This window comes from Zea mays, chromosome 2 (genome assembly GCF_902167145.1).
Source record: "Zea mays cultivar B73 chromosome 2, Zm-B73-REFERENCE-NAM-5.0, whole genome shotgun sequence".
NCBI classification, from domain to species: domain Eukaryota; kingdom Viridiplantae; phylum Streptophyta; class Magnoliopsida; order Poales; family Poaceae; genus Zea; species Zea mays.
In genome coordinates, this window is record NC_050097.1 from 75941563 (window position 1) to 75959558 (window position 17996).

The following is a 17996-nucleotide window of genomic DNA, read 5'->3' on the forward strand; positions in this document are numbered from 1 at the left end:
TTTAGTGCTACCAGGGTGGATAGAGTAATCAGAATCATGGGCCTCTTTCAATATAGTCTCATAAAGGCTATCGATCTCCGAAACACATATCCGATCCTTGAACCATATAGTACCTTGCTCATCCTCCGTGAATTCCGGACCTCGACCTTCAGTAATCAGATCCTTAATCTCTTGTATTTTAGCATCACCAATTTGTCCTTTGCAGATTTCTTGCTCCAAGGTAGGTTCCACATCAATAGTAACTCCTTTAGTGTGAGCAACTATCCCCAGGTTAAGTCTCCTGAAATCCTCAACAATCTCATCGGGTAGCTGGGCAACAACAATTGAATGAACGTGCTCCTTCCGACTCAAGGCATCTGCAACCAAATTTGCCTTCCCCGGGTGATAGTGAATCTCCAAATCATAATCCTTAATGATCTCCAACCAACGGTGTTGCCTAAGGTTGAGATCCTTCTGAGTGAATATATACTTCAAACTCCTATGATCCGTGTATACTTGACACTTGGTTCCCATAATGTAGTGTCTCCATATCTTAAGTGCGTGCACAACGACTGCCAGTTCTAAATCATGAGTGGGGTAGTTCAATTCGTGTTTCCGCAACTGACGAGACACATAGGCGATCACATGTCCTTCTTGGCCACATGCATCACAATCCTTGGCCACATGCATCACAATAAATGTCAAATCCCTTCTATAGATCTGGCATAACCAACACTGGTGGTGATATCAATCTTTCCTTTAATTGATCAAAGCTTTCTTGGCATTTCTCGTCCCACTTAAATTCTCTTCCTTTCTCCAGAAGCGAGGTCATAGGCTTAGCAATCTTAGAAAAATCCTTCAATAAATCTCTGATAATATCCTGCAAGTCCCAAGAAACTCTAAATATCAGTAACTATAGTGGGTATGATCCACGCCATTATCTCCTTGACCTTAGCAGGATCCACTGATATTCCTCCATTAGAAATAATATGTCCAAGGAATGGCACCCTGTCAATCTAGAACTCGCATTTACTGAACTTGGCGTAGAGTTGATTATCACGTAGCTTCTGTAGCACCAATCTCAGATGTTCTTCATGATCACTTTCACTCTTAGAATAGATAAGAATATCGTCGATGAACACCACGACGAATCTGTCCAAATACTCCATAAACACCTTATTCATCAAGTTCATAAAATAAGCTGTTGTATTGGTTAATCCAAACGACATAACAGTGAACTCATATAATCCATATCGGGTTGAGAAAGTCGTCTTGGGAATATCCGATGGTCTAATCTTCATTTGATGGTAACCTGATCGGAGATCAATCTTCGAGAACACCCTGGCACCTCTCATCTGATCAAATAAATCCTCAATGCGGGATAATGGATACTTGTTCTTTACAGTAACATCATTAAGGGACCTATAATCCACACACATCCACTGTGATCCATCCTTCTTCTGTACAAATAGAACCGGCGCTCCCTAAGGTGAGGAACTCGGACGAATGTACCCTGCCTCATGTAACTCAGTTAACTACTTCTTAAGTTCCTTTAACTCTTCTACGGACATCTTGTATGGCCGTTTAGAAATAGGGGCAGTCCCAGGTAAGAGATCAATGACAAACTCAACTTCCCTATCTGGTGGCATCCCTGGCAACTCCTCTGGAAAGACATCCGAAAATCTCTAACCACACGGATGTTGTCACCAACAAACTCCTCAGCTATAAAGTACATCGCCCGTTTGGAAGAAGTGGTTACTGCAATTTGAACTTGAAATCTTTCTCCTTTGGAACTGGTGAGTGCTACGGTTCCCTTAGCACAGTGCATAAACTGCCTTTGCCTTTCTTAACCATGACATACCAAGGATTACGTCTATAGTGCTCTCTTCTAACACTATAGGGGTAGCCCATCTGGGTTAGAAACACAGGGTACGAAAGAAAGGATTGTAGACAAGGCATGTAATTACGAAGCATGTTACTCTGGGGGATTTATTAGCTAAGTGTGTCGCCTACTAAAGCTAATTCATTACCTTATGGTGGTACATGCTAAGATGTCCGTCTATACTATTTCAATCAATCAAAGAAGCAAATCAGGCATTGATCATCAGAACAATCAACCAACATTTTTAATAGAGAAAATAATTTTTAATTTTTTTTTGTCTTAGGTCACCTATCCCTTAAAAAGGACATAAATGTAGGATTCCAAGGTGTGAAATCCATCTTGTCTTATAGTAGAAAAGATAAGAATGGTCAGAGTAGAACAGTAGAAGGTGAGATAGGATCAAGATAAGTGTAGAAAGAATCAGAGTAAGGTAAGTAGGTAAGGGTTTTGTCCATTTCTATCTAGGTTTCGTCCTACAGTCAACATTTCCTCTGATACCACTTCTGTCACACCCAGTTTTAAGGAACAAAGTTAGGTGCATCTCATACATGCACCAAAGAAGACAACATATATAATATCAGAGTGTATAGAAATAAATGTCACAATATAATCAGAGTACTTATTACATAGCGGAAGTCTTACAAAATAAAAGATGAATATAGCAGGAACTAAAATCTATCCTTGGCGCCAGAAAGCTGACTGGGAGACGCCACCTAGATCAAGTCGAAAGCCTCAGTGTTAGGCGGATCCTCTTCGACCACTTGTTCTTCTCCTGTGGGGGGCGTGAGACAGCAAGAGTGAGCTCACACATGTTCATCACTCAACAAGTTGTGGGGAATAATGTGTATGAACTCACCAAAGGTGGGAGTTCATGTGGAGTGTCAGGCTAATCAACAAAGTAAAGGTTGAAGCTGAGCATTACTTTTATAAGTTGGTCAAAAATTTATTAGCAATTACTAAGTGTAAGTAAATACCGAACCTTGGAAATAATAAATAAAAGTAATAATAAAATAATCCCAGATGCAATGAAATGACAAATTGAGTTTAAGTTCCATAAATTAATCATGTGAGTGTCCGAGCCGCTCTTGACCGTGAGCACGGCTAGTATACCAGTTTTACACTCTGTAGAGGTTGCACATCTTTACCCACAAGTCGTGTTACCCATTTGCCACGGAGTTGATCAGACCCCATACACCTCTACCAAGGAAGCGAGGCAGGCTACCACTACGAGGCCTTTACAAAGTTCCACTAGTTTCAGAAAACCCGCTACAGTTTATAGGAAGCTCCAGTGCAGGAATCCCTCGCCTGACCACCATCGCAGCAAAATCAACCCAAGGACCTCCCTACACTGACCACTCCCCTACTGCCCTTGCCACTTTCGGGTAAGGTAGTCATCCACTAGCTTTTCTAGTTCATCAGCCAAGGGCGTCCCATTAAACCCTTGTGGTAGCACTGTTTTCCCGGGTGGTTCTCCATGTTCCCATTAACATAATGATCTTATCATGAACAGTGATAATAAATAGATAATAAAAAGTATAACAATGAGTGATGAATATCTTTATACCCAAAGCCACATAAAGCAATAGCATGTACTACCCAAAAAATTAGTAGTAAAACCAGTGGTGAAACAAGGTATAAAGATAGTCAAAATCTAGGGTAACCTATTGGGTCCCATCAAAATTAACCAATGTAGATCATTATGATTAATAAGAACATGACTGGGTAAAAAGAAGTGATCAAGGGCACAACTTGCCTTCAACAAGCTCCTGCTCAGCAGTTTCTACCAGCTGAACCTCAGGATCCTCTGTAGCTTGCTCGTCTACTCGCATCAACACAATACATACATAGTATAGCAAAAATTAACATCACACCAAACATGTAAATAAAATACACAGTAATAATCTAGACATTAAAATGAGATCATAGGAACTGGAATCATTAAATTTGGGGTTATAGATTTTAAGATATGAATTTCTGAAGGTTTTTGTATTTAATACAAGATTAAGTAATAGATAAATATTAATGTATCTTTCATGTTAAAACAATGGCACTAATAGTTAGACAATCATATTACAAAAATTTAGGAACTAGAATGGACCAATTTGGAGTTCATATGCATTTTCTATGAATTAAACAAGTTCTAACATTTATTTTTACACTAAAAATCAATTTCTAAATGATTTTATAGGTTTTTCCTTACTGTCTGGGCTGCGCGCACAATTAATAAAAAGTCCAAGGACTTAAGCAGAAAGGTACTCAGACTCAGTGAAACCTGGACTGGACCACGGGTTAATTACGCAGGGACAGAGGGGTTCTTATGCATTTTGGCGCGGTTGAAAGGGTATCGAGCAATCCGAGCCGTCAGATCTGAGTGAACAGGCACAATTAGATCACCGCGGATTATGAATCGGTATGAATCCAGGCCCGCCCAATCATAATCCAACGGCCGTAATTTAATTACTATTGAGATATGTGCCGATCGTCTGATCCCGATCGGACGGTGCTTATCTAACGTCCGAAGGGGGTATCCGAGATCTAATCCTAGCCGTAAGCCGCACATCCGACGGATACGATCAGCCTAACCCTATCCTCGCCATGATCCGGCGGCGTCCAAACACCGGCGGCAGCGCCATGGCCGGCATTCAACACGATTGCGATCCGCGCACTAGAACTCCCAACAGAAGACAGTGGCGAGTAATATGAACGATAGATTACTCACAGGGAGGGTGTTTACCAGAGTTTAAGGGCAGTGCGATGTCGCCCACTGATCGCGGCGGACACCAACCACCGACGAGAAATTCCGACGGAGCAGGTGACAATCCCCGAGCGGTGTGGCCACGGCTACTTTTCCTAGGGTCTGGAGGAGCTCCTAGGGACCAATCCAAAGACTTGGGCCACGGTCAATAGAATTTTCCCCCAGCGGCAGCGCGGTCCCTCACGGTTCACTCCCTCCCCACGGTGTGACGATGGCGGCGGTGGAAATCACCAGGTGCTCGGTCTAGGGTTCAATGCAGGAGTCCTAGAGGTCTCTACTTATATCCTGGAGCACGCGGGAGACACCGACCCTAGCTCCCCGGCCGATTCACGCGGAGTCGTTGCAACGACTCAGCCGGATGGGGAGGACGCATCCGACCAGGAGGGCCCACGTGCCAGAGAGACAGGCGCGACGAGCAATACTGGAGATCCATCGCTGAACAGGTGGGACCCGCATCACAGTGACAGGAAGCCACGCGCGGGCGGAGTGGGTGAATGGGGCCAAGTGGCGTGGTTTGCTGATGGGCCAAATTCATAGCTGCCGGCCCAAACAGGGTTTGTTCTTCTTTTTCTTTTATATATATATTTTTTTCTTCTTTCTCCATTATTTCCCAAATTCAAATTTAAATCCTAGTTTTAAATTCCAACTTGTGACAAATTTATTCTTAGATTACATTGCGCCATAAAAATTTCATTTTGGAAATATGTTTATATATACTATCTATATTTTTATATCCTTTCTCTCTTTCTTTATCTTATTTTAAATCCTTGAATTTTCCCTTTAAATCTTAAATTCTACTTTGAACTTTGGTATATTTATTTTCTCATTATTTTTATATTGTCAAAAAAAACACACAAAATGAAAATCCCAGCATGATGCATAATTTAGTGACAAATATTTTATAATTATATTTTTTATATGGTATTCACATGTGAGGATACAAAAAGGTCAAATTCACACATAGATAAAATGAAATTGTTTCTCCTTTTATGTTATCTCTACAAATTACAATTCGGGTATTACACTTGGCCGCCAGGGCCGGTCTTCAGAATCTTCATCCCCACTTTCTACATCATAGTCATCACTATCGTCATAATCTTCAGACAAATCTGCCATTATTTCCTTTGTGATCTTCATTGTATTTGTTTTTGCCATAGATTCGTAAAACCCAGCAAGAAAAGGGTCCACAACTTTCTTCTGCTCAGACATCATCTTCTCTTAAGACATGCAACAAGCACTTGTGTATATCACGAAGCTCGAAAATCAAGCGAGAGCTTATAGCAAGAGTTAAAAATTTGAGAAAATAATGCAAGCAATAGAAATGGCGTAGCAAATGCTGCCGCTGTGGGTTTCTATTTATATGCCTAGTGCATTGCAACTTTGGCGGGCCCCATTTGTCATTAACTTTCGCTATTCTAGCAAAGGGAAGGTATTTTTCGGACCTACGGCTAAAGGCCTTCGTTCACGTCGCAGTCTGAATTTGTTAGATACAAGAACAAATTAATACTGCGAGGGGCTACTGTTGGGGTCCTTCGTCTTCCGAAGGTCCTCAAAAACACGAGTAACAGGCTTTCCAAGTATAATATAATGTTACAGGAACCTTCGGCTTTGAGATGAAGGTGTGCATGGTATGAAAGGCGTGGTCTGGAAGAAGGATGAATCAGTTCCGAAGCTATGGATGGAGAAGCTTCGACTTAGCGCAAAGACGGTGATGGAGAATGAAACCGACCTAAAGGGGAAAAGATTGTTTAGTCCTTGACAGATTATTTTTTACTCAATAGTAAATGTCAAGGACATGGATGTAATTTTACCCAGGCTGCGTCCTGTGCCTATAAATAGATGAACAGTAACACCGTACTGTTCACGCTAACTTGTAATCATTCGCATGTCACTCTTGGATTCTTAGCTTCTATCAAGCCGAAGGTACAAATGTAATTCAATATCATTAATGTTTGTTCATGATCATATAATGAGAATATAAATAATATAATGATTTGATATGATTGTTTATGTTCATTATATGTCCCATATGTTCCTGTTTTTTATTACATATTGAGATGAAGAAGGTTTATCCTTCATAACCTTCGTCTGAAGATCATTATATCCTAAGGGAGATAATGCTTCGAAGGACGAAGGTCTTTAACCATTAACATTTGTGTTGCCTTGTTCTTAACTCATAGCATTTGAAAACAAGTGACCAACAGAATTAATATTACATTGATACTTTCGGCTTGCTCGAAGGTATGGATGCGAGAGAGTGATTACAATCCAGAGTGAACAGTACGGCGTTACTGTTCATCTATTTATAGGCACGAGACGCGGCCCGGGTAAAATTACATCCATGTCCCTTACATTCATCTATTATCATAACATAGAATATCAAGGACTGAATAGTCTTTGTCCCTTTTTAGTCATCATCATACTTGATCTTTGTCATCACATCAAAACCGACGCTCTTCGGCTACAGCTTCGTCATCCATTCTTATTACATTTGGGCTACATCTTTACCCTATTATAAGAGGAACCGTTCATCCCAAAGCCGAAGCCCCCCTGTAATAATCCATATCATACTGAAAACATATGGTCAGACACGTTTTTTGAGGACCTTCGAAGGAAGAAGGCCCCCAACAGTAGCCCCTCGTAGTATTAATTTGTTTCTTTGTAATAAATTTATACTGCGACGTGAACGCAGACCTTTAGCCGAAGGTTCGAAAAAACACTTTCCCTTCGCTAGAATAGTGAATTACTGACCTGCGAGACCCACCAATCTGTAGGGTTCTGAGTATATAAATAGAAGCCTATGTTGTGAGTATTTTTCGTGCTATTTGAGTTGCTTGCATTGTGTTTGCCATTTTAACCTTCCTTGTTTTGTCGAGTTTGATTGGATTTTGAGCTTCGACATTCTAAAAAACATTGTCCAAATGGCTGATGAGAAGAATATCATTGACCCGGCGCTGGCCGGATTTTACGAAGCTATGGAAAAAAACAACATGGAGAAGATCGCCAATGAGATCTTAGCTGGAATATCTAAAGACTAGCGATAGTGAGAGCTTCGATGTAGAAAGTGGAAATGAAGATGCCGAAGATCGACCATGGAGACCGAGCCATGTTGTCTTCGGAAAATTGACTATTAAACAAGGGCAGATCGAAGCAATGAGAGGGAGGTACTTTCTTGATATTTCAATCATGAGAGCCGGAGGGGAGAATAATGTTCCTCTTCCTGAAGCTGACAAAGTGGTGATTTTTAGAAGCTTCATGAAAGCCGGACTTCGGTTCCCTCTGAACAAAATGTTGGTCGAAGTTCTAAAAACTTTTGAAATCTTTCTTCACCAACTTACCCTCGAAACTATTGTTAAAGTAGGGGTTTTTATATGGGCCATGAGGAGCCAAGAACTAGAGCCAGATGCCAGGTGTTTCTGCAATATGCACGGGCTGTTGTATCAGACGAAGGCAACTGGGAAAGAGCAATATCACAACAATTTTGGCTGCTATAGCATCATGCATCGCGCCGAGGCCAGCTATCCTGTGTCGACATTTCGGAAAAAGTGGTCAGGCTCCTGGATGCAAGAATTGTTTTATGTGAAGGTTCATCTGAGTGAGAGGGAAGATATAAAAGGGGTCATTCAGCACCCTATATGGTCACACTTTGGCATCAGGAGGTCAGCCATTGCAATTGGAAACAGCGTGCAAGCATGCCAGACAGCTTTTAATACAGTGTGTACTTACATTGGCACAAGAGACTTTGTCCAAGAGTATATTGCTTACAGAGTGTGGCCACTTGCTCATGGATGGAAGATGCTGAAGGAGGCTGCCGCTGGCTCCAGCCAAAATGGTTTGGTGTATCTGAAGTATACCTTTCGATACAGAAGCCAGTTTGATGAACCGAATGATGACTGGTTAAATGCCATAGAGGTGACTAGTGATGAGCTGCTTAGAGCATATTCAAAGGTCGAAGATGAAGCCATGACAACTGCCTTCGGAGCTCGGGGCAAAAAGAGGTTGAATAGGGTATTTGATGTCTTCGGGTTTGTGTATCCAGACTATTGTTATCCTTCGTGAAAAAAAGGGAAGAAGAGGAAAGCTGCTACCTCGACGACTTCTAGTGCGTCGAGGTCAAAAAAGGTTAAAGTTTTGACACGTCGACCCAGGCACATTGCAATGGTCGACGTGCCGAAACTAATTTAGGGGGGCGCTCCTATCACTAAGCCAAGCCGCTCTGTGCCTGAAGAGCCGAAAGTGGAGAAAACAGCAGAGCAGTTGAAGGCACTGAGTCCACCATACGCAACAAAACTACCGAAGCCGTCAAGCATCCCCGCAACAACTCCAAGGAAAAGGAGAATGACTAGTGTGCTAGATGTTGTAATGGAGTCTGTGAAGACATCAACTCATGCTTCTGCCTAATCGCCTAGGATGGAGGCTAAAGTTTCAAAGAAATCTGATGAGACCAGAATGACGCAAACTATTTCTGAAGCTGGACCCTCAGAAGTTCCTGCCGAAGCAAGACCTACAAAAAGCGCACCGATAATCATGGAGAAAGAGGGTGCCTCTGAGAAATCCAAATCTCCTGCTCCTGAAGCACCTGCCAAAGAGCTAGAATTCATTGTGCGACATGCTTCGGGGAAGCAATTATCAGAAGAGCAAGTTGCTGAAGCGCAACATTATGCCAAGGATCTGAAGTACCCCCGAGGGTCCTTGGTGTATGGTGGTGATGCAGATGAAGATGATTTCCTTTATTGTCTGCCAGACAATAAAGAGATAAATATCTGTCGAGAAATGGCGAGCAATATAGGCTATCCGAAGCTTGAACTTGGCTTATCTACGATGTCGAAGGATCATCTTGCGGATAGTCTTTCTTACAACAGCCTGAAGGTCTGTATGTTTTGGTTTGTCGTTCTATAATGAAACATTTCTATGGTTTTTCTTACCCTCATTTCATGCTCATTTGTCATTTTTTGGGGCTTGATTTTGAGCAAGGCTTTAAAAGCTCAAAAAGATACAGAGGATGAGAGCTGCAAAATAGCCCTTGGGAACCTTCATTCAGAGGTTACATCATTGAGAAACGAAGCTCTTGAGAAGGATAGGATATTACTTTCCTTAGAGGAGAAGTTGAAATCTAGCGAGGCTAGTCTTGCTGTGCAAGTCGAAGCTCATAAAGCCGAAGTGCAGGAGCTGAAAAAGAAAGTTGCTGAAGGTGCTGAAAATTTTGAAGTCAAAGCAGTGAAACATGAGATTTGCGAGATCGAAAGGTCTAGAGCTCAAAAGAACTTCGATGAGCTTCGTGCTTCAAAAGTGAAATGTTATGAAATATCCTTGGAATTGTAACACCCCTGGTGTTACTATCACTAAAATTTGAGCATAACATCATGAACATTAGCATATCATGTGATTGGTACACTTAGAATGCATTCACCAGGCAAAAGTTTCAAACAAGTTGTATTGATTTGACTGGTCATGGGTAAAACCTAGGGTAGGGTACTTAACCCTAAACTGGGATTAGAAGTGTTAATAAAGACCAAGTGAGAGAAAACTTCAAAATTCATGAGAAATAATCATAAGATATCTCACTTAATGAACTCAAGTAGCATTCAAACCCTAGAAGTACCAAAAACCCTAAATAGACCCCTGGAGAACCCTACACTGAAACCATAGGGGGTTATATGTAAATGTTGCACACTTTTGGACCCAAGTGCAAAAACCATGGAATCAGGGTACCTTAAGTCATATGGTTCACATATTTGAAGATTTGCAAATGAAACCATGAGATTTGGGCCTAATTGCAAAAAGGCCACTCTAGTGCTCATGTATGGCTAAGTCTGAAAATCATTGAAGAAGGCTGACTTTGGAACTCTGTAGATCCAAAAATACAAAGATTTTGTCTAGGGTCAACACATCAAAAGCCTAGAGCTACTATAGGAGTACAACTTTGCTTAAGGGATTAAGCATTGTGTTATACAAAAAATGGAGAAAATTGGCCCAAAAGTCTGGCTGTCAGATAATACAGAGATTGAATATGGACTGTCAGTGAATTTTGAAGAACTTTAGGCTTGATTCATGCTCAAAGGAGTAAGCAACTGAGCATGATCTCTACAGCAGAATTGTAGTTTGTATGTAGGGCTACAAGTTTACTACAGACATATTAGCAAGTTGTCGCAAAAAATTTAAGAAAAATGTCTCTAAAGATCCTCGGTCAGAACAACTGGTGAAGCTTCCAATGGTACAGTACACTAAAATATCCCAAGATTAGATAACTTCGCCGACGGTGAACCGTGCACCCGGATTCACACCGATCGCCGTGATTCGTGCCGTAGGGAAGTAGATTGCGCTCGGTCGTGAAAAGATCAAGTCGCGGATGAGTTTGGGCTATTGTGGCCTCGCTGTTCCTCGACCACTTGCACCGGCGACGTGGCCTTGCGGCCGTCACTGGAGTTTGTGCCCTTCACCGTGAATTTGCCATGCCTCCGGCCATTAACCATTTCGTCGTGAGTTGTGATCGTTACCCAGTGACCGTCGTGGCTTCTTATCCCGCAATTGCCACGAATCACTACGCCAGTAACCTCTCCTCCTCTCCGACCGCCGCGCGTCTCCTTCAAATTCACTAGCCACCGCTCAGGAGACCTATAAATTGAGCACGCCATGAGCTCCGTAGGGTAATTACCCATCCAAAGCACCATCACTTGGCTCCAATTACTCACCAGAGACCACGAATTGCTCATCTCCCCCAAATCAGGTTTCCGCCACCGTGAAAAGGTCCTCACCGTGGCTAGCTCGATTCAGATCCAATCTTGTCCTCTACTCTGTTGTTTCAGCACTCTTGCATGCCACTGATGCTCCTTGACCCACTCGATTAAGCTAGACTACCCTAGATCGTCGGGAACACCCGTGCTCATCCGCTGTTTGCACTGCTTCCATGGACAGAATGATTTAGAGCTCGAACTGTGAAATTGATCGAGGGGAAATGCTCGTTAGGTGTTGAATTAGGGTTCAGCCAAGTTAGGGCACTGGCCGTTACTTATCCTGGCCGGTACAGGATCGCCATAGCTCAGTTCTTCGTCGTGCGACGTCGTGGACCTCGGGTTGTGAAGGAATAAAAGCGCGAGGGTTTATTTGCAAACGTCAGCGACTGAAACAAATAGTGTCGCGGACTCTTTCGAGTTGTTTAAAAGGTCGGGGTCTTCTTTGCAAAGTTGGCATGCAGGCGCGTTCTGCCTTGGCTAGGCTGGCTTGGGCCAGTTTCGATCCAGAACTGTTGGCTCTTTTCCTTTTTCTTTTTCTGTCAGGATTAGAGAATTTCTAGAAATTTATAGAAATATGCTAAAAATGCAAGACCAATTTTGCTAGGTTTCTAATTTTCTATAGTATTTAGTAAAAAAAATTTATGATTTTTTATTCCAAATAGGGAATTTTGGAGTATTTAAAATAGCCAAAACTTATACTCCTGGAATTTGAGAAATTGATTAATAGCTCCAAAAATCACTAAACTTTTTAGATAAGCTTTAAATGTTATTTAGAAGCCTTGGGTAAAGTTTGGTTTGATTTGGACAATGTTTGATACCTAGAACCCAAAACCCTAGTCTTCTAGTAATACTTGCCCTATGAACTACACTTCTGACTCCAAAAAAACCCTATTTTCCTGGAGTCCCATGAAGGAAAATTGTATTCAAGACCTAAGATAATATAATTTTATTTTCATAAGCATCACATGAGCATTCATGATTATATATAGTTATATATAGAAAACGAAGAAGAAGTAGAAGTTGAAGAAGCAAGAGCTACACCACCACCACCTGAAGAACCTCAGGCCGGGAACTGCTTTTATTTTGACATCTGTAGAGCAGAGCCCGACTCACCTATAAGACAAGGCAAGCCCCGATGCATTTGCCACCTCCTTGCTGTTTTTAAAATCTTTCTCACTTGCTTGATGCATTAGGTGCTAGGAGTTGTGTGCTAAACAAATTGCTGCATTTCCTTCCTTGAGAATTTGATTACCTTTCCTTGATCCACTATTTTATAAAAAGGTTTTTTCTTATGCTTAGCCTTGCTCTAGAAAAACAAAATGTTTTGTTTTGACAAAAGATGAAGCTTCAAGTGGGTGGGATGTTTTCAAAATAAAACTTGATGGTGGATCCATCATGGCCATGATGGGTTCAACATCGGAAAAGATGTACCTCTCCCAGGTACCAAACTTTGGGTTGAAAATAATAAAGCTGAGACCAGGCGGTTGACTTGCATGAGAAAGGAGTCTCCGTCTGAGTCGATTAAGGACCTTGTCGTTGTAGGCTTGATGATCGAGGACCTTTTAACTGGTCACATGCCTCATCATGGGTAAGCTTTGCCTCGGGCAGACTAATACCAGAATAAGATAACACGCAATGGGAGTGGAGAGATGACGAGAGTAGTGTGTACCCTCCGTGGCAAGAGGTTGGACGGTGGTGTATCTGTGCTCTCGGTTGGCGTGAACCTGATCTAGTCTTAAGAACCCCGGTGGCGAGTTGACATATGCAAGGGTTAAGTGCTACATATGTCGTGTGATTGGAGATCCTCAGCTGAGTATTAATTGATTCGGATCGCCGTTACTTCTTGGACATGAAGACTTGGTCAATGCCCTACACGTAGCATTCCAGTGAACAAGAAGGGTTGATAAGAAAATGGCTAGTGTAGGCCAAGTGCTTGAACTAGGGTATAAAGAACTCTAGATTTAGGTAATAAATTAAGATGCTAATAAAACTGGACTTTTAAGGATCCATTATTAGTAAGCATTTTTGCAAACAGAGTCTTGATTCTTGATAAGCCATACCTTGATTCCCCAAAAGCTAGCATATCCTTGAGAGTCTTTTATTTTGACGGGTAAGACTTGCGAAAGTACACTTCGTACTCAAGGTTTTTGAACCCACGTTGTTGTAGGTGAGGAAGCAGCAAATTTTTGTTGCTTTTGTTCCAAGGTGGTGCCTAAGGAAGAAATCCAAGACTGAAGCCTCGGGAGGAAGTGTCCTCCTTTAAAAACTTTTTACTGTTAATCGGGAGGGGTTTTTGCCTCCCAGGGTATGTAATAATATTACTTTAGCACTCTTATATTTTACTGGTCTATAATAATACTACTCTTTCTATACTTTAATATAAAATAAGTTGTTGTAACTGCTTCCACATACTCGTTCCTCCGATGTGTTGTAATATCTGCGTGATGGGTGAAACGCTCTTGGGCAAGGTAAAGAATTCAGGTACCGAACTTGTCAAGTGATCAGGTGCACCTGCAGGGTTGTTTGAGGTCTGATGGACAAGGACAACTGTAGGTGGGCCTAATGACTTGGGCGGTTCTGTCACAGCTGGTATCAGAGCGAAGCCCATCTCTGCAGATGTTATGAGGCATTTTCAAAAAGAATTTTTAAAGACTTATCTAAAAAATCATTTCCTTCTTATCTAACTACCTTCTGAAGTACTTATTTTAAAGACCAGATAGTACAATGCAATGTATAGAAGGTTGTGAATCAACTAAGGTTGATTCTATAATTATGCATGCATCATGTTAAAAACTATACTAATAAGATTTTCCCCCTTATGGAGATACGCCATCGTGCACGAGGAAAACTGCGCGCAAGTCCACTGGACCGATTGGTGTACCTCAGCACCAGCTGGCCCCAAGGCATGAGGATAGCAGCAGCGGCAGCAATGATCCCATTGGAGATCTAGAAGCCCAGGTGGAGCAGCTTCGAATAGAGCTATGTCACAGGAACAATGTGTGGGTTGAGGATGGTCAGCGTATAAATGAGTTAAGAACTGACATTCGACATCTGCAAGACGAGCTTGCCAAACGGGATTTGGCACTCGATTGGGTCGTCAACTCACGTTCCATTGCTTGGGACAAAGAAGCCAAAGCTCGAGCGCGTGTGGAGGAGCTTAGCACGGTCGTTGATAACTTGCAGGTGTACTGCAATACATTGCATGAAGAAGTTCATGAATTGTATTCGCGACTGCACCCCGACGTACCTGCCGACCCTGTCGGAATGGGAGCTGGACCTTCTGGAACAGCAGGTGAAGCATTTGGTGGGGAACTGGATCTTTTCAAGCCCCCTCCTTCAATGAACCTGGCTGACGAATGGTCCCCTACACCCGACAACGAAGCTACTAAGGACAATAAGTAATAGCAGTAGTATAGTTTAGAAATAATGTTAATGTGAAATAGGTAATGTAGTCATGTTGTACATTGAGTTTGTAACATTACATCTTAAGTAATGTAAAATGATGGTATGTATCAGCATGTGATATTTTCCAAATATTTCTTTGCCTCAGATGCCATCTCGAACTCGTGCACATGACGGCGCGGTAACATCCCGTGGCCAAGAAGATACACCCAATCCACCGCCGGTACCACCCACGCTGGTCGAGGCTATCACTGCCTTGGTCACCGCGACTGCTGACAACACCCGCTTCCTACGTGAAATGGCGGGATAGCAACTTCAGCAACAAGGTCGGAGGGCTTATCCACAGGGGCCCCGCGAAACTTCATACTTGGATTTCTCGGAAACCCGTCCCCCACTATTCGTCAAAGCTGAAGATCCCCTCGAAGCTGACGAATGGGTTTGGGTCATTGAGCAAAAGTTTGGACTCATCCGATGCACGGAGACCCAGAAGCCATTATTTGCGGCTCAGCGGTTAAGAGGCCCTGCCAGCACCTGGTGGGGAAATTATGTGGCCATTCAGCCTACCGGACATCAACTCACATGGGACGAATTTAAATTGGCATTTCGTGAGCACTACATTCCAGAAGGAGTGCTCCATATGAAGCAAGAAGAATTCATGAAACTCAAACAAGGTGTCTCAACAAATTCAATCATTTGTCCCAGTACGCAATTGATCAGGTCAATACTAACCTGAAAAAGAGGAATTTTTTTATGAGAGGCCTTAATGATCGGCTACAATGGAAGATGGTCACCTATCTTGATCTCTCCTACAGCAGGGCTGTCAGCACAGCGCTGGCAGTTGAAGCTAAGTATGCAGGCCCAGGAAAATCAAAGGGCTTTGGAGGTGATAGGTCCAACCAAGGGCCTGAAAAGCGACAAAGGCTGGTAATCCGACCTTTCAATCAAAATCGTTCTTCACCTCGTCCACCCTCCTACCCCTTCAAACAACATGTATTCATCCGCCCTGCCACTGCCCCCACTTCAACAACTCAGCCGAGTGCCCCTGGTGCTCGTTTCTCCACACTCCCGAGCTCATCAACTGGCTGCTTCAATTGTGGGAAGTCTAGACATTTCATTAAAGACTGCCCATATCCGAAGCAGAACAACTCTAATAATCAGCAGAACCCGGGGAGTTCAAGCCAAGGCAAAGGAAACACGGCAAATAATGCAGCGGGCAAGAATATGAAGAAAACTGGGCGAATCTACTATACACAAGTGGCCACTACACCGGAGGGAGATCCAGTTATGATGGGTACGTTTCTCATGGCCAATCACCCTACAGTCATTCTCTTTGATTCTGGTGCTTCACATACATTCATAAGCAAGAAGTTTGTGGAGAAATATTGCATTCCTTGCATTGAATCAAGGGAAGGGTTTATTATTCATTCGCCTGGGGGACAAATATTCACTAAAGAAGTGGCTTTCCATGTGCCCGTAACATTGGCTGAACGGGACTTTCCCACAAATATGATTGTTCTGAAAGGCCAAGATATAGATGTAATTCTGGGCATGAATTAGTTAGCCCAGCATAAAGCTATCCTCAACACTGATCTGAGAACCATCAGGTTGAGCTATGGCCAGGAAGAGGTTCGTCTCTTGTCCATTCCCGTAGCTACTATAGCTAAACCATTTGGCAGAGTTTATGAAGCCATCATACCGGAGATCCAAGATATTCCAGTGGTATATGAATTCTCGGACGTCTTTCTGGAAGATCTGCCTGGATTGCCTCCAAAGAGAGATGTAGAATTTGTGATTGAATTGAAGCCCGGTATGGCTCCTGTTTCTAAAAGGTCGTACCGAATGCCTCCGAATGAGTTGACAGAGCTCAAGACACAATTACAAGATCTATTGGAGAAAGGATTCATCCGACCTAGTTCGTCGCCTTGGGGTTGTCCAGCCATCTTTGTCAAGAAGAAGGACCAAAGGCTTCAGATGTGCGTGGATTATAGACCCCTTAATGAGGTCATAATTAAGAATAAGTACCCTCTTCCCCGGATTGATATCTTATTTGATCAACTTACCGGAGCTCGGGTATTTTCCAAGATTGACCTTAGGTCGGGTTATCATCAGATCTGTATACGACCCGAAGATATACCCAAGACCGCATTCACTATGCGGTATGGATTATTTGAATATCTGGTTATGTCTTTTGGATTAACAAATGCTCCTGCCCACTTCACATATCTGATGAACTCGGTATTCATGCCCGAGTTGGACAAATTTGTAGTGGTCTTCATTGATGACATCTTGATTTATTCCAAGAATGAAGAGGAGCATGCTCGGCATCTGCGGATTGTGTTAACGCGCTTAAGGGAGCATCAACTATATGCTAAATTCAGTAAATGCGCATTTTGGCTAAAGGAAATTCAATTTTTGGGACATGTGTTGTCTGCCAACGGTATTGCGGTTGATCCCAGCAAGGTCAAGGATATTTTGGAGTGGAAACCACCAACCACTGTACATCAAGTCCGAAGTTTCCTTGGACTGGCTGGTTATTACCGCCGATTTATTCCAGATTTTTCCAAGCTTGTGAAGCCAATCACAAGTCTATTGAAGAATGATATGAAATTTAACAGGTCTTCAAGATGCAACGAAGCCTTCGAGCAGCTGAAGGTGTTATTAACCACTGCTACGATATTAGCTCAATCGGACATTGAAAAACCTTTTGATGTGTATTGTGACGCATCAGGCAGTGGCTTAGGTTGTGCCTTGATGCAAGAAGGTTGAGTTATAGCATATGCCTCAAGACAGTTGCGCCGGCATGAGGAACATTATCCAACTCATGACCTAGAATTAGCTACTGTGGTTCATGCCCTGAAAATATGGCGTCATTATCTGCTGGGGAATATCTGTCACATATATATAGATCATAAAAGCTTGAACTACATCTTTACCCAGTCAGAGCTGAATATGAGGCAGAGGAGATGGCTTGAGCTGATTAAAGACTATGAATTGGAAATTCACTATCACCCAGGCAAGGCCAATGTAGTGGCAGATGCCCTAAGTCGCAAGGCTTTCTGTCATTGTCTTACGATGACGACTTCTGACATTACATTATGCCAAGAGATGGAGAAGTTGAACCTGGGAATGATTCAACATGGAACCTTAAATCATTTGAAGCTTGAGCCGGTTCTTCTGCAAAGAATAATTGATGCACAAAGAAACGATGAGGGTATGAAACACATTCATGAGAAAATAGAGGCCA